General features: G+C 38.3%; 1 protein-coding gene and 1 long non-coding RNA gene across 7 annotated transcripts in view; both read left to right on the top strand.

Annotated features, from left to right (window-relative positions):
* Positions 1 to 20,042, top strand: part of TRPS1 (transcriptional repressor GATA binding 1) — a 213,999-nt gene that overhangs the window by 84,712 nt on the left and 109,245 nt on the right. The gene's annotated exons all lie outside the window — the stretch shown is intronic.
* The window catches only part of LOC308188711, a 67,641-nt gene that overhangs the window by 21,078 nt on the left and 26,521 nt on the right, over positions 1 to 20,042 (top strand). The window contains exon 2 of the long non-coding RNA XR_013945709.1: positions 273 to 20,042. This exon is cut by the window's right edge and continues 26,521 nt beyond it. This is a non-coding gene — a long non-coding RNA (uncharacterized lncRNA). The remainder of the gene's footprint in view (positions 1 to 272) is intronic.

The following is a 20,042-nucleotide window of genomic DNA, read 5'->3' as shown; positions in this document are numbered from 1 at the left end:
TGCATCAGTTGAGTAATATGCTGTTATAAATGTCAAAACCACGTCTAACCAAGATATAAAGATACGTTGACAGTAGAGGTTAGCTAGTATATTCTCAGTTTTCCAAATGCAGTGAACACAAGGCAGTATGTACTCTAAACTCTTAATACCTTAATTTACAGTCAGACAAAACTAACAAGTTATTTAATATGGTTCTAACAACATCCTGCTATCTGAGCCTGGACAAGGTCTATCAGTACTTGTCTGTCATTTTATTCTGGTTGCTTATCTAGTGGAGTTCACCTCTGACAGTGGCATATAAATCCAACACGGGATCCTCTCTGGAAGATATCTCCTGCAGCAACAACTGAGATCTGTCTGAGTTACTGCATCACCTGGTCATCCGTCAATGTAGCAGCAGAAACACTGAATAAAAGTTGGAAAAAAGAGAGTCCTAGCTATGACTAACATATATTCACTGCTGAATAGTGAAGGTGATTTTTTATGTGTGTAACTATTTCAATATTTTGATAATTCAAGGACATTTTCAATTACGAGTGATTAATTTTTTTCCCGTAGTAATTTTGTGGAATACTGGAAGTGTTATGCTACAAAGGAAATTTTTTATTTGTTTGTGTCCCTCCCAATTCCTCTCCAGCTAGCCCCCTGGTTTAGCGATTAGCACAGGAGCCTTTCACACAGTGTTTTGAGCTCAGTTCCCTGGCTGCAGTTCACTCAACCTTGACGTAAATCTCAAATAAGTACTTTGTGAGAGGTTAGCCTTTTGTGCAGGGTGTGTGAGAAATCCTGCCTGACCAGGTTTGTTACAGAAACCAGTGTCAAATTGCCTTGCCCCAAGTGTTTGAATATGAAAGAGGGGAATGGGGGTGGGGGGAATCATGCAAAGAGCACCCTCACTCGCCAAGAGGCTAATTGTTTAAGGAAAAAAAAAAACCAACAAAAAAAAAAAAAATCGGTGTTTGGACTCACGGTGTATTAGTGATGATCTGAGGATGTCTGGCGCTGTCAAGGAAGCTTGTGATGATTTACAGTGCGCAGGTACAGGGGAGCATGTCAGTCACCGAATCCACGTTCTGCGTGCTGCTTGTCGAGGCTGGTTGCTTTTAATTTAATCTATTTGATCATGCTATTTGCCTTAGGTGATCAACAACCTTTCATGTAAATCCTAGGCAATCTTACAAAACTAATGGAGAAGGGAAAAAAAAAACAACAAGAAACAAAACACACCAAAACACCAGAGCTGTAGTCATGCCTTCACTGTTGATGTCAGCAGTGTCATACGGAGGCAGATGCAGATAAGGTATGCAACCCTCTCATTTTATAAGGAACATCTCCTCCCTGCTTTATGTTTTGTTTTATTCTTTAATTTTTCTTTTCTTTTTTTTTTTTTTTTTTTTAAAGAAAGTTACATCCTTTGGAAATGGAAACAATGCATTACCGTATATTACCTCAGGGCCTTGTACATGCAAAGTCTGTTGAAATCACTTTTCCATTCTTCCACATTGTGTAAAAGTGGATTGCTCCCAAATAGATTTAAAATTCAACATCTGTACTCTTCTGTTTCTGTTAGCAACCTTCACATTAATTGCAATTATGCATTAGTAGAGGTCTTTTGTGTTAACTCTTTCATGCATGGGAAGTAGATTGACAGAGGTTTGCATAAAAAATGGGTCTGAGGCTGGGGGCTGTCACAATACATTTGGACAAGTCACCCAGTTTGTCGGAGGGTTACAGTAAATGGCAGCAATTATGCTTAAAGGTAATGGGGTCTTTGGCTTAACAAAACCAAGAAGTGATGCAAAACCTGTAGAAAGGGACAAAAAGCAGCCTTTCCTGGTAAGCAGCCAGGGCAAATGCAGTTCTTCAGCAGTGAAACATTGCGCAGAGGCTTGCAGTCTCACACGAGCTGTGATTTATTTAATGGGCCCACAGACTTCAGAGAGGCTGGCGTGGAGGTCTTTGAGTGAGAGAAGGGGACAGGAAGGGGAAAAAGGTTGGAAGGAAGAGGAGGAGTCCTCTATTTTTGCCAGGTTTTATGAGCAGCTGGAATAGACTGATAATAAACACAGACTTTAAAGACCATTATTTTCTTACTGCTGATTACCTGCAGGAGCCTTGACAGAGAGGTGCAATCCGAATTTGAGCCAGTCAGTACAAAACAAAAACCAGAACGTCTGTCAGTTGTCGTACACTCTTGAAGAACCCCATGTTAGTTGGTGTTGTTCTGCAAGGATTGACATTATGCATGTTTTCATCTTTTTTTTTTTTGTTCCTGTGCTTTGGTTATACATTAAAAAATAAAGTGCTTATCATAGTAAATTCCAGTAAAAATTTTAGTTACGATGCTTTCATGGCCACTTTGCATTTTGTTAAACAACTTCTAAGCATAAGATAATCTCGAAATCTAATGTGTTGCTTCAGGCTTTTGAGATATAATTTCTCATAATGGTTATCAGTATCATCATAAAAAAAAAAAAATCCTTACACTCAGGGAGCATTTAAGCGTTATGATTTGGCAGTCAAAATCAGAAAATGACAAAGTGAAAATTTTCCTGCCCCCCTCCAGGCTGCCTGCTCAGTAATTTGGTGGTCCTCAATAGCCTGGCCTTTCTAACATGGGCAATATTTCTGGACATGAAATACAGTTGCAGAATTGCATTATCAGCCCACAAGGAATATAGTAGTCTTGGTCATATTTGCTCTCAATTCCTCATGGGTCTAGGCTAGCTGCAGCATGTAACACAGGTTTTCTCGCCTGTATAATTTATTAGGTTGGACCCCAGTTCTGCTTACACGTATTATGGAAATAGCCCCACAGAACTATAACCAGCCATGAGGGTCTTGGTGCAGGGTCAGTGCCCTACTTGCAGGAGGGCTGGGAAGCCAGATAATACATGTTTTTAAATCCTCTTCCTTTTGATGCAAGACTTTTGTCTTTAAACTGTTGGTTAATTGCCACTCCATTATCTGACACTGGTATATTTGCTTTTTATTTAGGTCTTTCAACTCGGCCTTTATTATATATTAGATTTACTTCCCTTTTGAAAACTCATTTGTTTCCATTATTATGTTTTTGTGTAGGGAGCTTTCATTGTTGCTTGTATTTTTTTTCCCAATTGCCTATTTTTCACTTCCCTATCTTTTAAAAAAACTGCCTAATTAATTCTTAATACAGCAAAAATGCATTAACACCTAAAACCCACTGCATTTTTTTTTCCTTTTTCCTTCATTTGCACTGTATCATGTACTCACAGCCCCCACGGTGTTATGTACCACCCCAAATAAGAGGACACTCTTCTTGGAATAATAGCTTAAATTTTAATTAAACCTATATTTGTTTTGAGAAAAAAATAAATTGACATTGCCTATTTGTTTGCAATAGGCCAAATAATTGAAAGCTTTTTCCAGACCACAACAGTAAAGCTGCAGATGAAAATTGTCTTATTTACTCACTGATGGGATAATTAATGTAGTATTTTATGTCCAACCTGACTGCCTTTCCAAAGCTAAGAGCATTTTTTCCTGAATGCAAGCTGCCAGTGTGGACAGAAGTGTGTGCTTTGGAAATCTGCTTGGAATGAGCTGTTAATCCCCAAGGAGCTGGGGCTGTTAGTGCTGTTATCTGTGCAGCTAAGGAGAGAGCTTTGTTGAGCACTAGGAAAGGGCTTCCTGGGAAGATCTTCTGGTCCTGTTCTTTCCTGGTCTTCAACAAATCACAATCAAACGCATCGACATCGATACTCCTCTCACAGGTGGAATGTTCTGAATCATTTTCAGATCAGGCTTTGCAGCAGAATGAAACCTACCAACAGTTCAGGAATTTTTCACAGCAATTTCAGATTTTTCAGATTTTTCCCAACTATGCTGAAATAAGGCACTTTTTGCACTTCTTTTTGCAGTCTTGAGATGAAGCTGCTGCATGAATCCAGAGATACAATTCCTATAAAAACACCTGCAATAAACACAAATTTAAAATGCATGAAATGTATACAGTAAGGCATGCTAATTTACAAGATTTTCTGCTTTATTTTAAAAAAAGGAGGGGAATAAGGCAAGTGAACACTAAAGTGTGACTTAAACTTATTCATCACCTTTGTAATTAAACCTTTTCTGTTACCATGCTGAGATTTCATAGCTGTTAACAAGCCAGCCGTGACTGTTGAACTTCAATACATCAACAGTCCAAACAGGATAGGGAAGGGCTATTAATTAACCCTGTTGACTAGTGTGGCCAGAGTTTAGCTATTGACAGCTCGTACCTCTGGACGTTGCTGCCGGTAGTTTTCAGCAGGGGTCAGACTCTTTGGGATTCACAGGAGAATTGTCACAGGGAGGAGAAAGATGGTTGGAGTCAAAGGCTGGGATTTGCCACCAGGACCCACGGTGGCTTTGCTGCACGTTAGGTGGGAATTCCTTTGACGTAAGGCACAGCTCAATTGAGGGTTCCAGTGAGTCTAAAATTAGAAGCGTGGTTTATTCAAGTGCTGTCTAATGTTAGCACAGGATTTTTAGGCCTTTTTTTTTAACGCTGATATTTATGATATGTCCCAACCAAGGGTTTGTTCCCCTCTGAACTGGGTTGTAAAGCAATGCCACAGACCATGGAATTCATCATGGCATGAAGACATTTAAAACCTCAGTCCAGCCTTGTTCAGCATTTATAATCTTTTCTATTCTGAGCCCAAGGAACGGCACAACACACAACGCAGTGCCTAAAGATAAGTAGTGCAATATTGTAAACGTCCTGTAGATGTGAAGCTGCAACTGTGCAAAGTCATTAGGTTGGTCACTTGGTGATACCGTCATGTCAGGGCTGGTGGTGAGCTTTGCTGAGTACGCTGGAGACGAGTTTCTTTCATGTTCCATTGTGGTTTATGCAATCTGCAAAAGAAATGCTCTCTTGTCCTCTTATGATTATGTTAGCCAAGTCTTCTGGGTAGATATTTCCTAGGAATAGGAGGGGTTATTTTTGTCTTTTTTTTTTTTTTCCCTGTACTGATGCTGAAATAAGCTGCAGGGACAGGAGATGGTTTATTTTCACTATTCTGTATGCAGGGTGTGACAGGATCTGAACTGACTAGGGCTTTTTGGTGGATCTTCCAATATTCTTCTGCTTTTGGGAAGCACCCTGAAATCACCAAGGCTTTTGGACTCGAACATTTCACCTCAGCCATCCATTCTTTTCTTTAAAACAAACCATCCAACCACCAAACTAAACGGGAGACAGCTCCAGCAGATTCTCCGTTACAGCAGGCCCACTACATTCATGAATAGCTCTAGCTATTAATTCTTGCTAATGAAAATACGAGTTGTACAAGTACAAGACCAGCTGTCTATAGGAAATTCATTTGAATGATATTGGGTGAAGTGGAATTGGTCAGCAAGGGCAGGAAAGCGTGCTGCTCTTCAGAATGACTGTGCTGGGCATGTCCACCGAGTATTTAAGTCGATGACATTCCTCCTTCCCCTATGCTGTCTGTCTCCCCAAAGCTTAGGTTTCAGTGTGCTGTCAGAGTGCATAATATTAGCTGGCCTTGATTTTCAGCAACCACTAAATAAGCATCACGTTTGCTGATATTAAAAGTGCAATCCTAAGAGTAAACCTGTAAGGCTCCGTTATTGATTTTTATCACAATTCACAGAAATCAAGGGACTTGATGAGCTTATTTTAAATTAATTTCTGAGCCAGGTGGAACAAACCATAATCCCAGTGTTCAAAATTTTAAATCAGTGCTTTTGCCAATTTGAAATAACTGGATTTCTTTACCCCTAACAACTGCTACACAACGTTGCTCAGGCTTTAGAGACTGACTGACAGAACTGAAAGCCAGGATGTGCTCTGTGAGGCATCCATCCCACCGAGGATCAAACTGAGGTATTGTCTCTGCAAAATTAATCTAGCAAATCCCTTTTTTATCACTGTATGAGCATTCCAGAAAATTCTTTTTTTTTGTTGTTTTGTTGTTATTAATAATATTAAGACCCTTGCAACTGATAAGTATGTGAGAGCTTCAGCATTAGGTTAAAGGTGGGCAAGGAATGGAGGAAGACAACATACCCATTTTCATAAAGCCACTCTGAGTAAATGCAGTAATTAAAGATTTAAAAATCTTTTGTTAAATAGAGAGTGGGTAGGTTACAAAAATGATTAAAAAATACTAATTAGTGTAAACAAATATACATAAGTTTAATTCATGGACCCAAGAATTAATCAATTTTTGATGCTTACTTTTAATGTTATTTGGATTAGTAAGTACTGGTGGGAAGCTGCAATTTCGTGCCAGTGGTTAATGCATTTAGCATTTAGTAGTTTGGCTGCTTAAAAATGGTGCTCATGTAATCTGCGTGCATGTAAGTATGTATTGTCTAACATGTTTTTACAGTTGCTTTGGATTTGTTCCATTTACTAACCCTACTGTAACTTCTTAAGCATTTGATGATGGGGTTTCAATGCAGTATTGCAATGCCTTAGGTCCACCTGTCTCTTTAAGCTTCTTTTTGACTTTGACAGATTCTCCAGTATGTAAATACGTCCTTAACATTACGCTGTATTTTTTTTTGTATTTTGCTGTCTGTAGATAGTAAAATGAAGATGATCACAAGTTCCCATCAGAATCGCTACGATTAATTAATTATGCTGCTAGTTTGCTTTTCCTTCCAGTGTCATTGTTATTAAAAAAGAGATACTGAACTTGATAAGAATACTCTTTTCTGAAACGGTCTTTAATTTTGATGATTTTGTCAAACTTTATTATTCACTTGTAAAAGGAAATGGGATTGTAATGTTGTTGTAGGACATAGAAGCATGGCTGTTTCTGTCCTCTGTATCCTTAAACAAAGGAAGCTACTAATTTCAATAACCCTACTTCACTTGTTAATTAAACTTCCTTGTTTTAATGAATGGAACACTTCTCTCTTATTTGCAGCTTGTGAGCCTCCCACTAAATTGGGCTCTGTGCATGGGTCTCTAGTTGGTTTGTTGCAGACAGTGTTCACCATTTTTAAAGCTGTGTAGAGTAACGAAAATAGATAGCACTATACAGGCATAATAAGTTGTAGAGCGCTTGCTCATTGCAGCGCCTCACCACTAATGTATATAAATACCTACTGCAATTGAGCATGACATTTGTAGAGGGATCAACTCCAAAAACATATTGAGTGCACATACTCCGATTTCTCTTTACACATTCCTCAAGGTGAAGATAGATGTTGCAGCCTATCAGCCTATCATCACTTTGAGCACTTTCCTTTGCCTTATGTGCTCTATTTTCTTCTTCTTTGCATGTGTGTTATTTTTAAAATTTCTCTTAGAGATTAAGTTCTTTTAAAGGGAATTAATCTGTACATTTTAGGGATAGATGCTCAGCTGCATCTCTACATATGAACAAGTCTTCTGAAGATCTGCATGCACCATAGGAATGAAAATTCTGATTTTTTTTCCATAAACACGGGACTATGTAGCTTTACTGTAAGTGACAAATTTCTGAAATATTACAGTAAGGTTTGTAGTGGTTTATATCATTTGACCAGATCAGCTTCTAAAAAATAATGGAGGTTTAAGCAATTTTTAAATATTTCCATCTCACAAGATTAGTTGCAGTATCACTGTCTTGCTTTATGAAATTGTTAGAAAAAAAGAATAGCTGGAAAACAAGAGGAAGAAACGAGTATTTTTAATGAGGCAGTTTGTCTCTAGGTCTTTGTTTTTGTTCTTGTTGTTTCAGGAATGTAAGAAAGTAGGGTACTTCTGGCTATTGTGAGCAGAAAAATTTACCATGACTGCTCTTGATTTCCATATGTACGTACTTTGTTTGTTTTCCTCTTACTGCTCTTTGATATAGAATAGTTTCTTCCTGTCTTTCATTAAGCTGATGCTGCCTTGTACCCCCATGCTCATGTATAAAAGAACTGTAGCAAGAAAAGAAGTCATGCCTAGCACATCTGATAGTATTTCCACGTTCATATGAAAGCTCTGAAAATCCTTGATAGTTTATTAGATAGTTATGTGGGGGGGAGTCCTCTACTTTCACACTGAAGAGCTTATTGTTAATGAAGTAGGTATTAAAGTGACTGACTTGTACATCTGCAATGCATCAGTTTAGGCATGGATAACTGGGTAACCAAAACCTGCTGGACTTGGTTGAAAAAATTAATTATTGTCTAAATGTCATATGCTGCCAGTTCTGTAACCCAGGAAAGGTTGAAAAAAAAAAAAAAGATAAAAAGTAGATATGAAGAAGCACTTTTATGTGGAGCAAGACTTTTTACCTACTCTTGTTTTCCTTTAGCTGTGTTCATTATCTTTATTATTTGCTTCAAAATCACCTCAGCTGAGCAAATGTCATGTGAAATATTGTATGGGTTAATCAGTAATAGCATGCAAACAGCTATTACCTATCTGGGCACGGTGCTTGAGTGTGCATTACAGCTGTCAGACTGCTTTGGAAGCTTCTTTTTCCCAAATCTTTTCACTGAAAGATCAGGGTCTTTAAGTATAGTGGATATTCTTTTATTAAAGGCCGACTAAAAATAATTATTTTCCTCCCTTCCTCCCATTTATTTCACAGATTATTTTAGATTCATTCTTCTTTTTTCTCAGTAGGTTTTTACGGGACGAAACTGGGCATAGCCAGCTAATTGAATTTACATAATACTACATCAGATCCTGAATTTAGATATCTAATCTGGTGGGAAATGCGGTAAACAACAGTGAAGTACAGGAGGGTAGTATGTGGCAATTTATTTAGGTTAATTTATTTTTCTTACAGAAATCGACGAAAGCGGGAGTGTTGAAACAAGTTTCAGATTTGTCACATCTTTTTTTTATTTCTGTGGAGAGAGTGAGAGATTATGCCCGTATCTGTTTGCAGTGTTGCAAGGTGTGTGTGCTGATCAGTGCTATCCTCTTGTCATTTCCTCTTCCTCCCAATCCTAAATACCTTGGTATTCAGCATCCCCGGTCCTGCCAGGCTCTGTGGGAGCCGTGCTGTGGCTTGGGTAGCGAAGCAGAAGCGGAGTTGGGGTTTAGGACACTCGGGATTTCACCGTAGGCTGCGCTGGATCTGCAGCGTAGTGTCTTCCCTGAGCTGTGCTTCGGCTGTCTCTGGTAAATGGTATGTAATTGACTTTCACATGCTGACAAAAAGCATTGTTGTAGCGTTGCATATCATCCGATCTGCCGTTGCTACTGGGTTTGGGATTGGCTCACCAACCAGCAGAACTCGTAGTTCCAGTAGGGGCGGTTTGATGCTGCTGTTAGGCTTTTCTTGTGGCTTTGGGTCCCCCCCCCATCCTCTTTATCATTTGGGGGTGGAGACTGTTTGTTTCTTTAACTGGCATATTATGATAATAGCATCAAGAGATAAGATTTAATCAAGGTACATAGTATAAATACATAATAGAACAGTGAAACATGTAAGTAAGGCCTTATTGGTGCCCTGGCTTTTTGAACTATGCCTTATGGTGTGTTTTCATGTGATGTAACTGTAATGCTCTTGTTCTTGGTAGGACTTCTGAAGGGAAAATTTTAAATTCTTCTTTTCTTGAGCTAAGGTTGTGTTTCATGTTAAATAATAAAAGTGAAATGAGATTGATATCTCCTGAATGAGAACGAGAGTGCATTCAACCATTTTCTTTATATGTTATCTTATCAGTGTATGATTTTGCTTATACACAGTGGAATGAGATATATCAATTATAACTCTCATTTATCACTGCCAGCAGCCATAGCGCACATTTCAGAGCCCTAATATAGACCATTCCTTCTACAGTCACCCATCAGCTTGAACTGTTGGCTAAAGCATGAAGGGTGGGGTGGAAGGCAAAAAAAGCAAAGCAAACCCAACCAAAGGCTTAGCAGCAAGAACTCAAGATCCTGTCCTGTACCTCCTAAATTCCATGTAAAGCTCTTGTCTTGAACGAGCATGTTCCCTGTCCCTTATGACAGAAAGGGATGTGGAAACAATTATTCAACGTGAGTCATAAAAGAGATAAACCCTGAAAGATAGACAAAAAAATGTTTATCCTGTGCTGAGCCACATTAGCCCAAGGCTGTGAAGTCTTATTTCCATGTCATGCCCTGGTTCTGAACTGTTTGTCTGAGGCCCTTTTACAGACAGCTGCTGAACGTAAAAGGTCACAGCACAACAGCTTTAAAGAACCTGATTCAGCCATATAAAAGTCGCCAAAAGAAATGGGAAAGTGTTGGTCTGATTTGTTGGGAGAATTAACCTTCCTGGTGTAGCATCTTCAGTAGCAAGAGTCTTTTGACGAGCTGACTTCATGACATATTTTCTTCTCATTTAGTCGATTAAGTGACTATATTATGAAAGATTGTTTTTTTCACCACTGCTGTAAATGCAGTGATCTTGGCCCGGGATTTTTTTACAATTAGTTAGCCTTGTTCTCACTGTGGAGAATTAAGAAAAATTGCTAATCATTAGGGACATGTCAGCCTGTCTTGAAAATTGGAAAGATGTGTTGTTTTTTGTCCAAGGCTGAAGACATACCAGAGAAGTGATTCTTTTTTACTGTTTTCTATGCAGTGTTCTACCTTTAATTTGAAAGTATGACTAAGTCATTGTGGATTAGGCTTCCCACTCTGACAGTTATTTGGAGAAGTTTTTTTTTTTTATGATGATAAAGAAAACTTACTGAGAGTCTCCTTTGTAATGTGTCAGTCCCTAAGCAACCCACACACTGTGTGCTTGCAGATCTGCTGTTGTGTGTTCTGCTGTCTCCGTGCTGCTAACAACCTTTTCTCTTACTTTAAAAAAAAAAAAAAAAGTTTCTATACCGAATGGAAAGGTTAAAAAGAACTAACTAAGGATTGGATTAATTTTGCCTAAATGTTTCCAAAATGTTAGCTGTGTATATTGAAATGGGACAAATTGCCTGTTTCTGTTGACTGGCAGAGACAGACTTTTAGGTGCCCCTACTCTGTCAGGCTGCACGCGGAGCCGTGTACAGCTGGGAACTTGTGCGATTGCTTAATGTGAAACGATCTCCTTGCCTAATGGAAGTTTCCAACATGTCTTTTGTGTGGTAGTGTATCCCCATTTCCAACCACCTCGTGTCAAAGCACCATGAATAATCAATGGATGGAGAGCGGTTCTGTGAGATGACAGAGAAGGGGCAGGTTACGAACTGCTTCTCGCCACTGGCTGCAGCGGGAGCCTGAGGTGGGACTTCTGAAGCTCAGCAACAGAACTGCCATTTCTGGGATGCTGGGAAGATCTTTTCATCTAAAGCCCAGGCAATTAGAGAGCTTTAGGTTAAAGACAGATTTCTGCTCTTCCATATGGTGTTTGTTTGCAGAACTCTCACGCCGCGTTGTTAGACACCGATATAACTGCTCTAGCTTCGTTGGGCAGGTCATGCATCCTGCAGCAGCTCTTATCTCTGCAGTTTATCGAGGTTACTTTGTGCTTGATAAGAATTATTGCTATCAGTACAGTTATCTCACTTAGAGAGAAAAACCAATTATATGGATTTATACTGTGCTGTTATATATATCCATCACAATGTAAGTTCATCTTTTGCCCAGAACCACTCTATTATCAGAAACTTACTGTGAGCTCCAGAAATTGAGCTTTCTGACATCTGGCTTTTCCTAGTGATGCATCTTCACAACAAATCAGCCATTAGAATTAATAACCCTGCTTATGATGTTTCAGTCTAAATAAAATCATTTTTGTAACTACAGGAGCCATGGCCTATTAAAAAAATAAAAGATAATAACACTGATCATGAGCTGAATGAAATTTCCATTTTATTGAGAAAGGAGCTGGATTAAAACAGTGTCCATTTTTTAAGCTACATTCAGATGAGTTTTAAAATCAGTGGAACAAACGTGGAAGATGATTAACAGCTCGGAGGAGGCTGAATGTATAGTTGTGAAACAGAACATGATGCATGGCGTGGTCTTGCTTCACCCAAGTCACGATTTGCTCACATGATTCCCATGTTCCAAGTCCTTTTTCCAGGTTTTCCACTGAATTCTCAGTTGTGGTCCAAAATGCTTACATAGATATTTACCATAAGATGAGTGCTTGCTTACTCATCACGTGCGTTAAGCTTTAATACGTGTTTGCTAAATAGCACTGTCCATCAGGAGAGATGGTCATTATTATACAGGGGAGATGTTATACTTATGCAGTAATGTTCAAAGCTCTGCAAAATTCAGATGTTATTTTTCAGTGAAATGTATACAGAAAGGAAACCTTAACACAAAATCATGCTGACTGCTTTTACTGAAACTCACTTGAGGATTTGCCAGTGTTGCCATTTTTTTGACAGGTTGTTTGTTTAATTGCTTGGAGTTTTCTGCTTTGTTAATATTTGGATCTTTTAAAAAATAATAAAAAGGATAATTTTTTAGAAATGCATATACCTCTCTTCTTGAGCCTTAGCATGAATTAGAATTTTTTTTTCTTTTTTATCCTTTGGAGGTATTCTGTAAGCTATGCTAAAATTGTAAACTCTTTTTGTGAGTTGACAAACAAAATGAATAAGCAAAGCCCACTTAGATGTATACCTGTAGAAGTTTAGGAGGTGTTCAGAATGACAATATATAGTCACTTCAGCAGTAAAATTGTGGTTTGCTGGCCAAGTGGCTGATGAAGAAACCTGTTAAGGTCACTAGAAATGCAGTGCTCGAGGCTGACATTATCGGGCAGGGTGCTAGGTCCTCTGTGATCTGGGAGGCCAGATTAAATTACTTCCATTTATTTATGTGAAATTTGAATGAAATCCAAGGGATTGTCTTAGTGATACATTTCACTCCAGCCAATTAACTTTTGAAAATTCGACTGATAATACTCAGGAAGGGCACAGGTGTGAAAACAGTTGTATTCAGCCCTACAGCTAGATCTTGAGCTAACGATGTTTTACAGAGAGAAAAATGAATTGTTTAGTAATAAAATATATATATATTATTTTGCAGAGACCATTCCTGCCCCTGTTTCAGTCTTAATAATTTTTTTCAAAATCCCGTATAATTTCGTGTTAACAAACTTGTTAAATAAAGGGCTTCCTAGGCACATTTCTTGCATTGATGCATCTGACTTTAGAAAATATCTGTTTTTGACAAAAATATAAATCAACTAATCTGGTAACTTTATTTTCATTGCAAATATCTACCAATAACATACCACTTCATTGTAGTTCATAAAAATGAAAAACAAATAGCTTTATAAATATAATGATAAAGAAACAAACACCTTGCTATCAAAGCATTAGTGTCTGCTTTCTCCTTATTAAATGTTCCTTGACTTAAATCAGGTACTAATTAATTTTATTTTCAAAGTAAAACCATAATAATAATTTTTAAGTATTTAATCTTCCTGTCCGCTCTACTAGGAGGTATCTGGCTAGATTTAGTGACATAAGGGTCAAAAGATAAACTGTAACCAATACCTCTGTTTATTTTTTTGACAGTGTTAAATTAGCAACCCCTCAGACCTCTTGCAGAGAAGTACAACCTGAGTAATTGAACATGTCACTGGGGAGTATGCTTGGTTAAGCTGATTCCTATTATGTTGACTTGTCAGGGACCAATAATTAAAGCTGAAGAGGGATGCTCATTAGTGTCTACAAAATGATTCAAAGAGTAAAAAGGAAGAGTCCTTCAGGCACACCTGCTGCAAACTGACACTGCATGGCGGGGTGAAGCCAACCGACCAGCTTGTTTATCTGATGTGTTAGTGGTACAGCTATAACAATGAGTAACTAAATTAAGAGTTGGAAGTACATGCCCTTTGAATCAAGCTACAAAACTCTATTTGATTTCTACCTTTTAAGGCTTTCGCCTTACACTATAGTGTCTCTGCAGAGCTGAATTTTTAGCATCTATTGTGTAGGCTGTACAGTAGTATCTGTTCAAATGTTTTTCTCCTCAATCCTTGAGTAATCATTGCGGTCATTTTAGCTGGAAGCATCATAATATTAGTAATCTATCTGTTTCTTTGAACTCTCAAGGGTCTGCTTGGATAACCTCTAGGAGTTAACAGTGCTTTTGATGATCAATGCCTTTATTAGCATACATTTTTCATGCTTGCTCTTTATTTTTTTTTTTCAAATTCACACCACCTATGCTATTGACTGTAATACATTAATTTCTGTGAAAAACCAAACAGGAAAACGCTCAGTACAGCGCTTACTTGAAATGATAGTGCTTATCAGACCAGGGAAACAGTATTTGCATAGTGATGCTATGTTATTACTTAAAAGTAATAACCTCAAATTTATATGGAATTGGGAGCTTTTGGGGGCTTGAGGTCTGATGCTGTTGCAGGCTTTCTTCTTCCACAATATGAATAACATGAGAAACTCAGTTTTCATCGGCACTCAGAGTAATAAAACAAACCCACACAACTTCAAAATGTAGAAAAAAAGTACTTTAACAAAGACAAACCCTGTGAAACTGGTTATGAAAGCTCAATCTATAACGGAAAACTGAGGATGTGGCAAGTTTCTTGATGAATAATTTGTTTTTGTTCTTTCAGGTTATCTGTAAATGATTTTTATCACACATTTTAACATAAGTTGTTTTGATAAATTCAGCTATTCGGCTAGAAACCCATGTATTGGGTGATCCCCTCTACTTATGCCCTATGTTTTCCGACTGGGTCAAGGCAACACTTCCCTGCTGCACAGAAGTCCTGCTCACTGTAGCCATCTCCAAAATCTTTGTGCTATGACACTTTATTAGGGAAGGTTAGCACAGAATGGGATCGTCCAGAGTCAGGTGATAACTGTGCAACAATCTTCAGTCATTAAAATTGTTCATCTTGACTCCCATGTCTCTGTTGCATTGGCTTACAGCACAGCCTCAAAAATGTCTATCAGCACCCTTCCTCCTGGAAAGTTGTTACCGATCACAGATATTGGGGGATAACAGAGAAGTATTTGAACAGACAGGTACTTTTATCAAAAAACCTTTTCTAGTATGTGTCCTAGAAACTTACAGAAATTAGGAGGACTGCTCCTGAAGTTTGTTACTCCTAAGAGCCCATTGATTTGAGCCTGAGGTCTGCTGGGGTGTGGAACAGTCTGCATGGGCAACACAGTTTTCTTGCCTCTGGGAACCATTTCCCTTCAATGGCTTCTTTCTATAATCTTTTTTTTTTTTTTTTTTTTTTTTTCCCTTGCTAAAAAATGGTCTGATTTAATTTGGATATCCAAACACAGTGAAAAACTCGTGAGGAGCTAAGGCATGGGCTGAAACTACTGTACAGGAATTTTTCAGAGTCTGCCTCCATCATATGTAATACTGCCTTGATAACTGTTAAACCATAAATTTAAAGCTTAAAACTGGGGAGAAATACTCTTCAAACTGCCCATTAAGTCAAAAGTAAAACATGTAGGAATCCTGAGCATTGCCATTTGTAAGCTGCAGGGTCTGCTGTAAGGAAAAAATGTATGTTCTTCCTTTTTGCACGTTCCTTGTCATCTGTCTGAGCTATAAATTGGAGTACCATTGAATCAATTTTTAATAATCTTATTAATCAGCATAGTCTGTATTAATACGGCACTTCAGTAGTTCAGTGGCACTTGTCAGTAATTTGGCAGACTGAATTTTGCATCAGCAACAAAAAAGTTGTGATCTTTAATAAGAATGGAGATGAACAATCAAGTAATCAAATTTCAAAGGTAATTTGAAAGGATCAGACTCCAAAATGTAAATATCATTACGATGTCTCCAGTCATTTTTGACTTGAGATCTCCAGACTACAGAAAGGCTTGTGACTTTTGGACCTGGATATAACATTTTGTTTCAGGTTCCCCATTTTGTTTCTAATAAGATAAGCTGTCTTGGGAAATGAGTCATTACTTCTGGGTTGCTCATTTGGCAGTTCAGTGCAGTGAGCTGCTCCCATAGTCAACACAATAAAAAAAAGATATTCCATACTTCTCAAAGACTTCATGGTAGCTAACTTGCAGAACTGTGTTTTATGTTAAGCATGTAAGCCAGTGCCCATGTGAGAATAAAGACATTCCTTAAGTAGTGTTTTTCTTCAAATTGGTTTACTGAAGCATATGTTAATGCAAAGATTGTAAGTGATCCTTAGGCTTGAATATTGTAAAACTCTTGTGATTAAATATTCCAGGGGTCAGGATACGGCCAGCAGTGTTCTGCTGTAAAGTGTTGGGAGTACCTCTGAAATCTGGGATGTGAGAAGGGCCACTGGCATGGGCTCTGTGATGCAAACATCTAGTAGCATCTTAGCCAAATTCTGTTAACAGCTCAAAAACATCCAGTAGAAAATCTGAAAGGAAATGTCTCAATTTTTTCTTAAAGCTGGATGAAGAATAAGCATAAAAGGATTTTCATCACTGTTGTTTTCTCATGAAAATGATAAAACATCTATGCAGAGGGCTTTCAAAGTCACAGCACAGCTGTAGCTGTCTAAAACCAAAACCTTTGTGAATTCACGATTGTTTTTGTTCCATACAGGAATAAAAGCTAAAGACTTACCTTTATTTATTTATTGTGAAAAAAAAAAACACTCTCTGGATAACTGAAGTACTTGGACATTCATCTGGACTGTAGGAGTCACAGAGTGTGCAAGAGCAAGGATCCAGACCTCAGTCAGCTGCAGCTGAAGACATCTCCTTCAGCAGGGAGCCGCCTGGTTCTCTCGCAGTAGAAGCTACATCCTGACCCTAAAGAATGTAGTCCCGGAGCTGGTGCATTTTCATGGAAAGCTTTAATTACTGTGAATCAGCATTTTCTGATCACAAACTGTATTTTGGAAAAGTCGAGTCTACCTCAGTTTTTAATAATGGTCCAGTGGAAGGGAAAGAAGGTTAGAAAGGGATGCTGGTTAAGCTACCCAAAGACTGATCATAACTCCCCATGCCCTGGAACTGAGGAAATCCAAGTGTCCTGCATGCCTGGCTGATCCATCATTGGCAGGGATGTGGCATGTGTGGTGGAAATTCACCTTTCTGCATTAGCACACATACATTCATCCCAGCGATCACAGCAATATACAAGGTGTCATCTTTAACCATCGCTGTATTAGGAGGTAGACGATTTGTGTCTTTGGGAGAGAACGATAAATACTTTGAGTTTTGCATGTTAGAGGAAGAATAGGTGGAAAGTATGTGGAGAAAGAAACTTGAAGTGGTGTGAATTACACTGATATTTAGCAGCCAAATAAAACAGTTGTAGGTATCTGAATGAGTTTTAAACAATGTGAATTAAGAGAAATGATTGAATTAAAAGTATTGAGATGTTGTGGGGGAAGAGCTGAAAGCAGCTAAGCAGCACTTCGGTGTGGATGACAAGGTACAGAAAGCCCTACCAGCTGGCTTCGCAGCCCGGCACTAGGTGGCAGGAAGAATAGGGGGCACTGCCCGCGGTGATGGAACGAAGCAGACAGGTCTGGGAGACGGGGCTAATTGAATCAAATTGATTTGTACCAGCTAACAAGCTAGACCAGTTATTCTGAACTGAAACAAAGGAGTAAAACAGGGAAATAAAAGAGAGAAACAAATAACTTACGGCACGCATTCAGAGTAGAAGATTGTAAGTAGGTGGTAGATTTTTCAGGATGGGATGAGTGAACATAAGTTGTATCTGAATCAGAGTTTTTTATTCATTAGCTTGTTCTATCCTATTGCATTCCTAGTGCACAAGGCAATCACAATGGAAGGGATTAAGGTCACTGACCTTAATTTAGGTTAAGTCTGAAAAAAATCTTGAACATGTGTTCCTAGGGCAGAGTTTACTTGACTGAAAAATTTCCTTGTTAATGGATTTTTGAGGGGGGTGGGGATGATCATAATTTATGAACTACCACTTTTTAAATATTTGCCTTTTCTGTCTTGTCTACAGAGGAGCAACATTAGCTTTTGCAGTTGCTTTATTTATCAGTCATGTCTCACAGTCTTTGCCCTGGAGACTATAACAAGCCTGGATAGAGATACTATCCTTGTTCTTTTCTCTACAGTAACTGCTCAGTCCATTTAAAGATAATAGGCCATGCCCAGCATGACCAATAAAAAAGGAAAACGATATTTATCTTGCTGGCTTTCCCTGATAGCATTTAGGACCATGCTCTCTGCTTGATCCATGGGCTCAACTTCATAAGCAGTCTAAGGGGAGTAAAACATTCAACAACACCTTGGTAACACAAAGATCCATTGTCATTTGTGCTCAGTGGTCCCAGCCTTTCTCTAGAAACTGCTTCCAGTTGTCTTACTTAGCAGTGTAAAAATAATCCAGCTTTCTCTGCAGCCGTTTTACAGTAGAAAATGACTGTAATGGAAATAAATTGAAATGCAATTAACCTTCTCTACAATATGGCCTCCTGAGTTTGATCACAAATGGATTGAAATCCAAATCCAGACCTGGCCCTGTTCCATTGCATCATGTTTTGTTAGCTAGAAAGCTACTAACGTTTCTAATAATAAATAAATAAGTAAATAAAATGAAGGGACAAGCAGGAAGGAGCCACAGAATTATTCAGTGAGTCAAATGTCTTAGAGCGAGGAGCAGAAATTTAGAGTGTTATGTGCTTATCTTAACAACAAGGAAACTGAAAGTTGAATTGATTAATAACATTAAAGTGTCTTCACGGGAAGAAAATACTGGGTAGTAATAGCCACCACCCTCCACTGCTGGTTCTGAAAGTAAAGAAAAAAGCCAATAGTGTTGAAAGTCAAAATTTTAAATGCATTCAAACACGAAGTAAGGGATATGTTTCAGTAGTGATGACTGGTGCCCATTGAAAAAAGCACTGTTGGAGTGGGAAGGCGGGTGTCCATTTTTTGATACTTGAGATCAAGACTGAATGCCTTTCTGCAAGAGTTCTGACAAATGCAAGGTATTGGACTCACTACAGAGATAATTGCCTGAAATGTAATCCCTCACTTTATACAGCAATCTAGACTAAATGATCTGATATTTTCAGGGCTTTAAGTTTATGGAGTTAAGCCCATTCTGTCCTCTGGCCCAGTTTTGTGGATGTCAGAATCAGGATAAATTAGATTTATGCTCACCTGCAACAAAACTGAATCTGGCCCTCTGAGTTCAGATTACTATGTATACCGTACACAATATTACAATTGTTTGTAGGAAATAAATCTCAGAAGTTCATATGTGTATAAACAAAATACTCTAATTGAAACCATCACTGAATGCCCAAGATTATAAACAAAAGATACATTGTGTTGGTTTTGCATAAAATGAATTGTAAGGTAAGAGGAATAATTGTTGTGTCGTATCACTGCTAATGAAGAACCTGTTGTTTTGTATTTTTAAGCAGTGACTTTAGATCAGAAACACACAAGCTAGATCTTAATGGGGAAGTAATCTGACTTTGAGTTTGGATAACACTTTTTAAGGAACCTTTTTTTTTTTTTTTTCTTTCTTTTTCTGGTAGTGATGAGACTGTGTTAGGTGCTGTACAGCCATAAAAAAAAAAAAGCTGGGTCCTGCCCATTTAGTATCTGATTTGCTTCAGTTTTATTGCCCATTGTTGGCATTATATCAAACATTTCCTTAGTAGGCCCCAGCACTTATATGAAGCTGTGCCAAGGTTATTCTGTATGTAATCCAGAAAGCCTTTTTCTGCTGCAGGGAAATCACCGAGTTAAGGGAATGATTATTCCATTGTGTTCTGTTGTTGTTAGTTTTTCTTCAACAGATTTGAATTACCCTATCTTAGCTTTATTAATATTGTTGTCTGTTGTACCTCATAATCAGAGCAGCACAGCAAACAGCTCATTCAGCCTTCGGGAAAATTTCAAATGCAGCATGTAAATAGATGCGGGTGATAAAAAGGGAAAGAGAAGAGAGTTGTACCGAGGCTGGTTGGCGAAATGGGAGATCAAAAATAAGGTGAAGAAGGTTGTAGACGAGAGTCAGCAAGGACAGTAAAATGTAAGAGGAACCCAATAGCTATGACACATTCAGACTAGATCCAGGAAAGACCAAGAGAGGGGAGAGGAAGAGAGAAGGGAGAAAAGTGGAACAGCAAAGTGAATTATCGAATGCATTGAATATACAACGTTAAATATAACTGAAAGAGAGC

This window comes from Anser brachyrhynchus (assembly GCF_964034855.1).
Source record: "Anser brachyrhynchus genome assembly, chromosome: 2".
Classification (NCBI taxonomy): Eukaryota; Metazoa; Chordata; class Aves; order Anseriformes; family Anatidae; genus Anser; species Anser brachyrhynchus.
The sequence above is the reverse complement of the archived record's forward strand: the minus strand, read 5'-3'. Positions and strand labels throughout refer to the sequence as shown.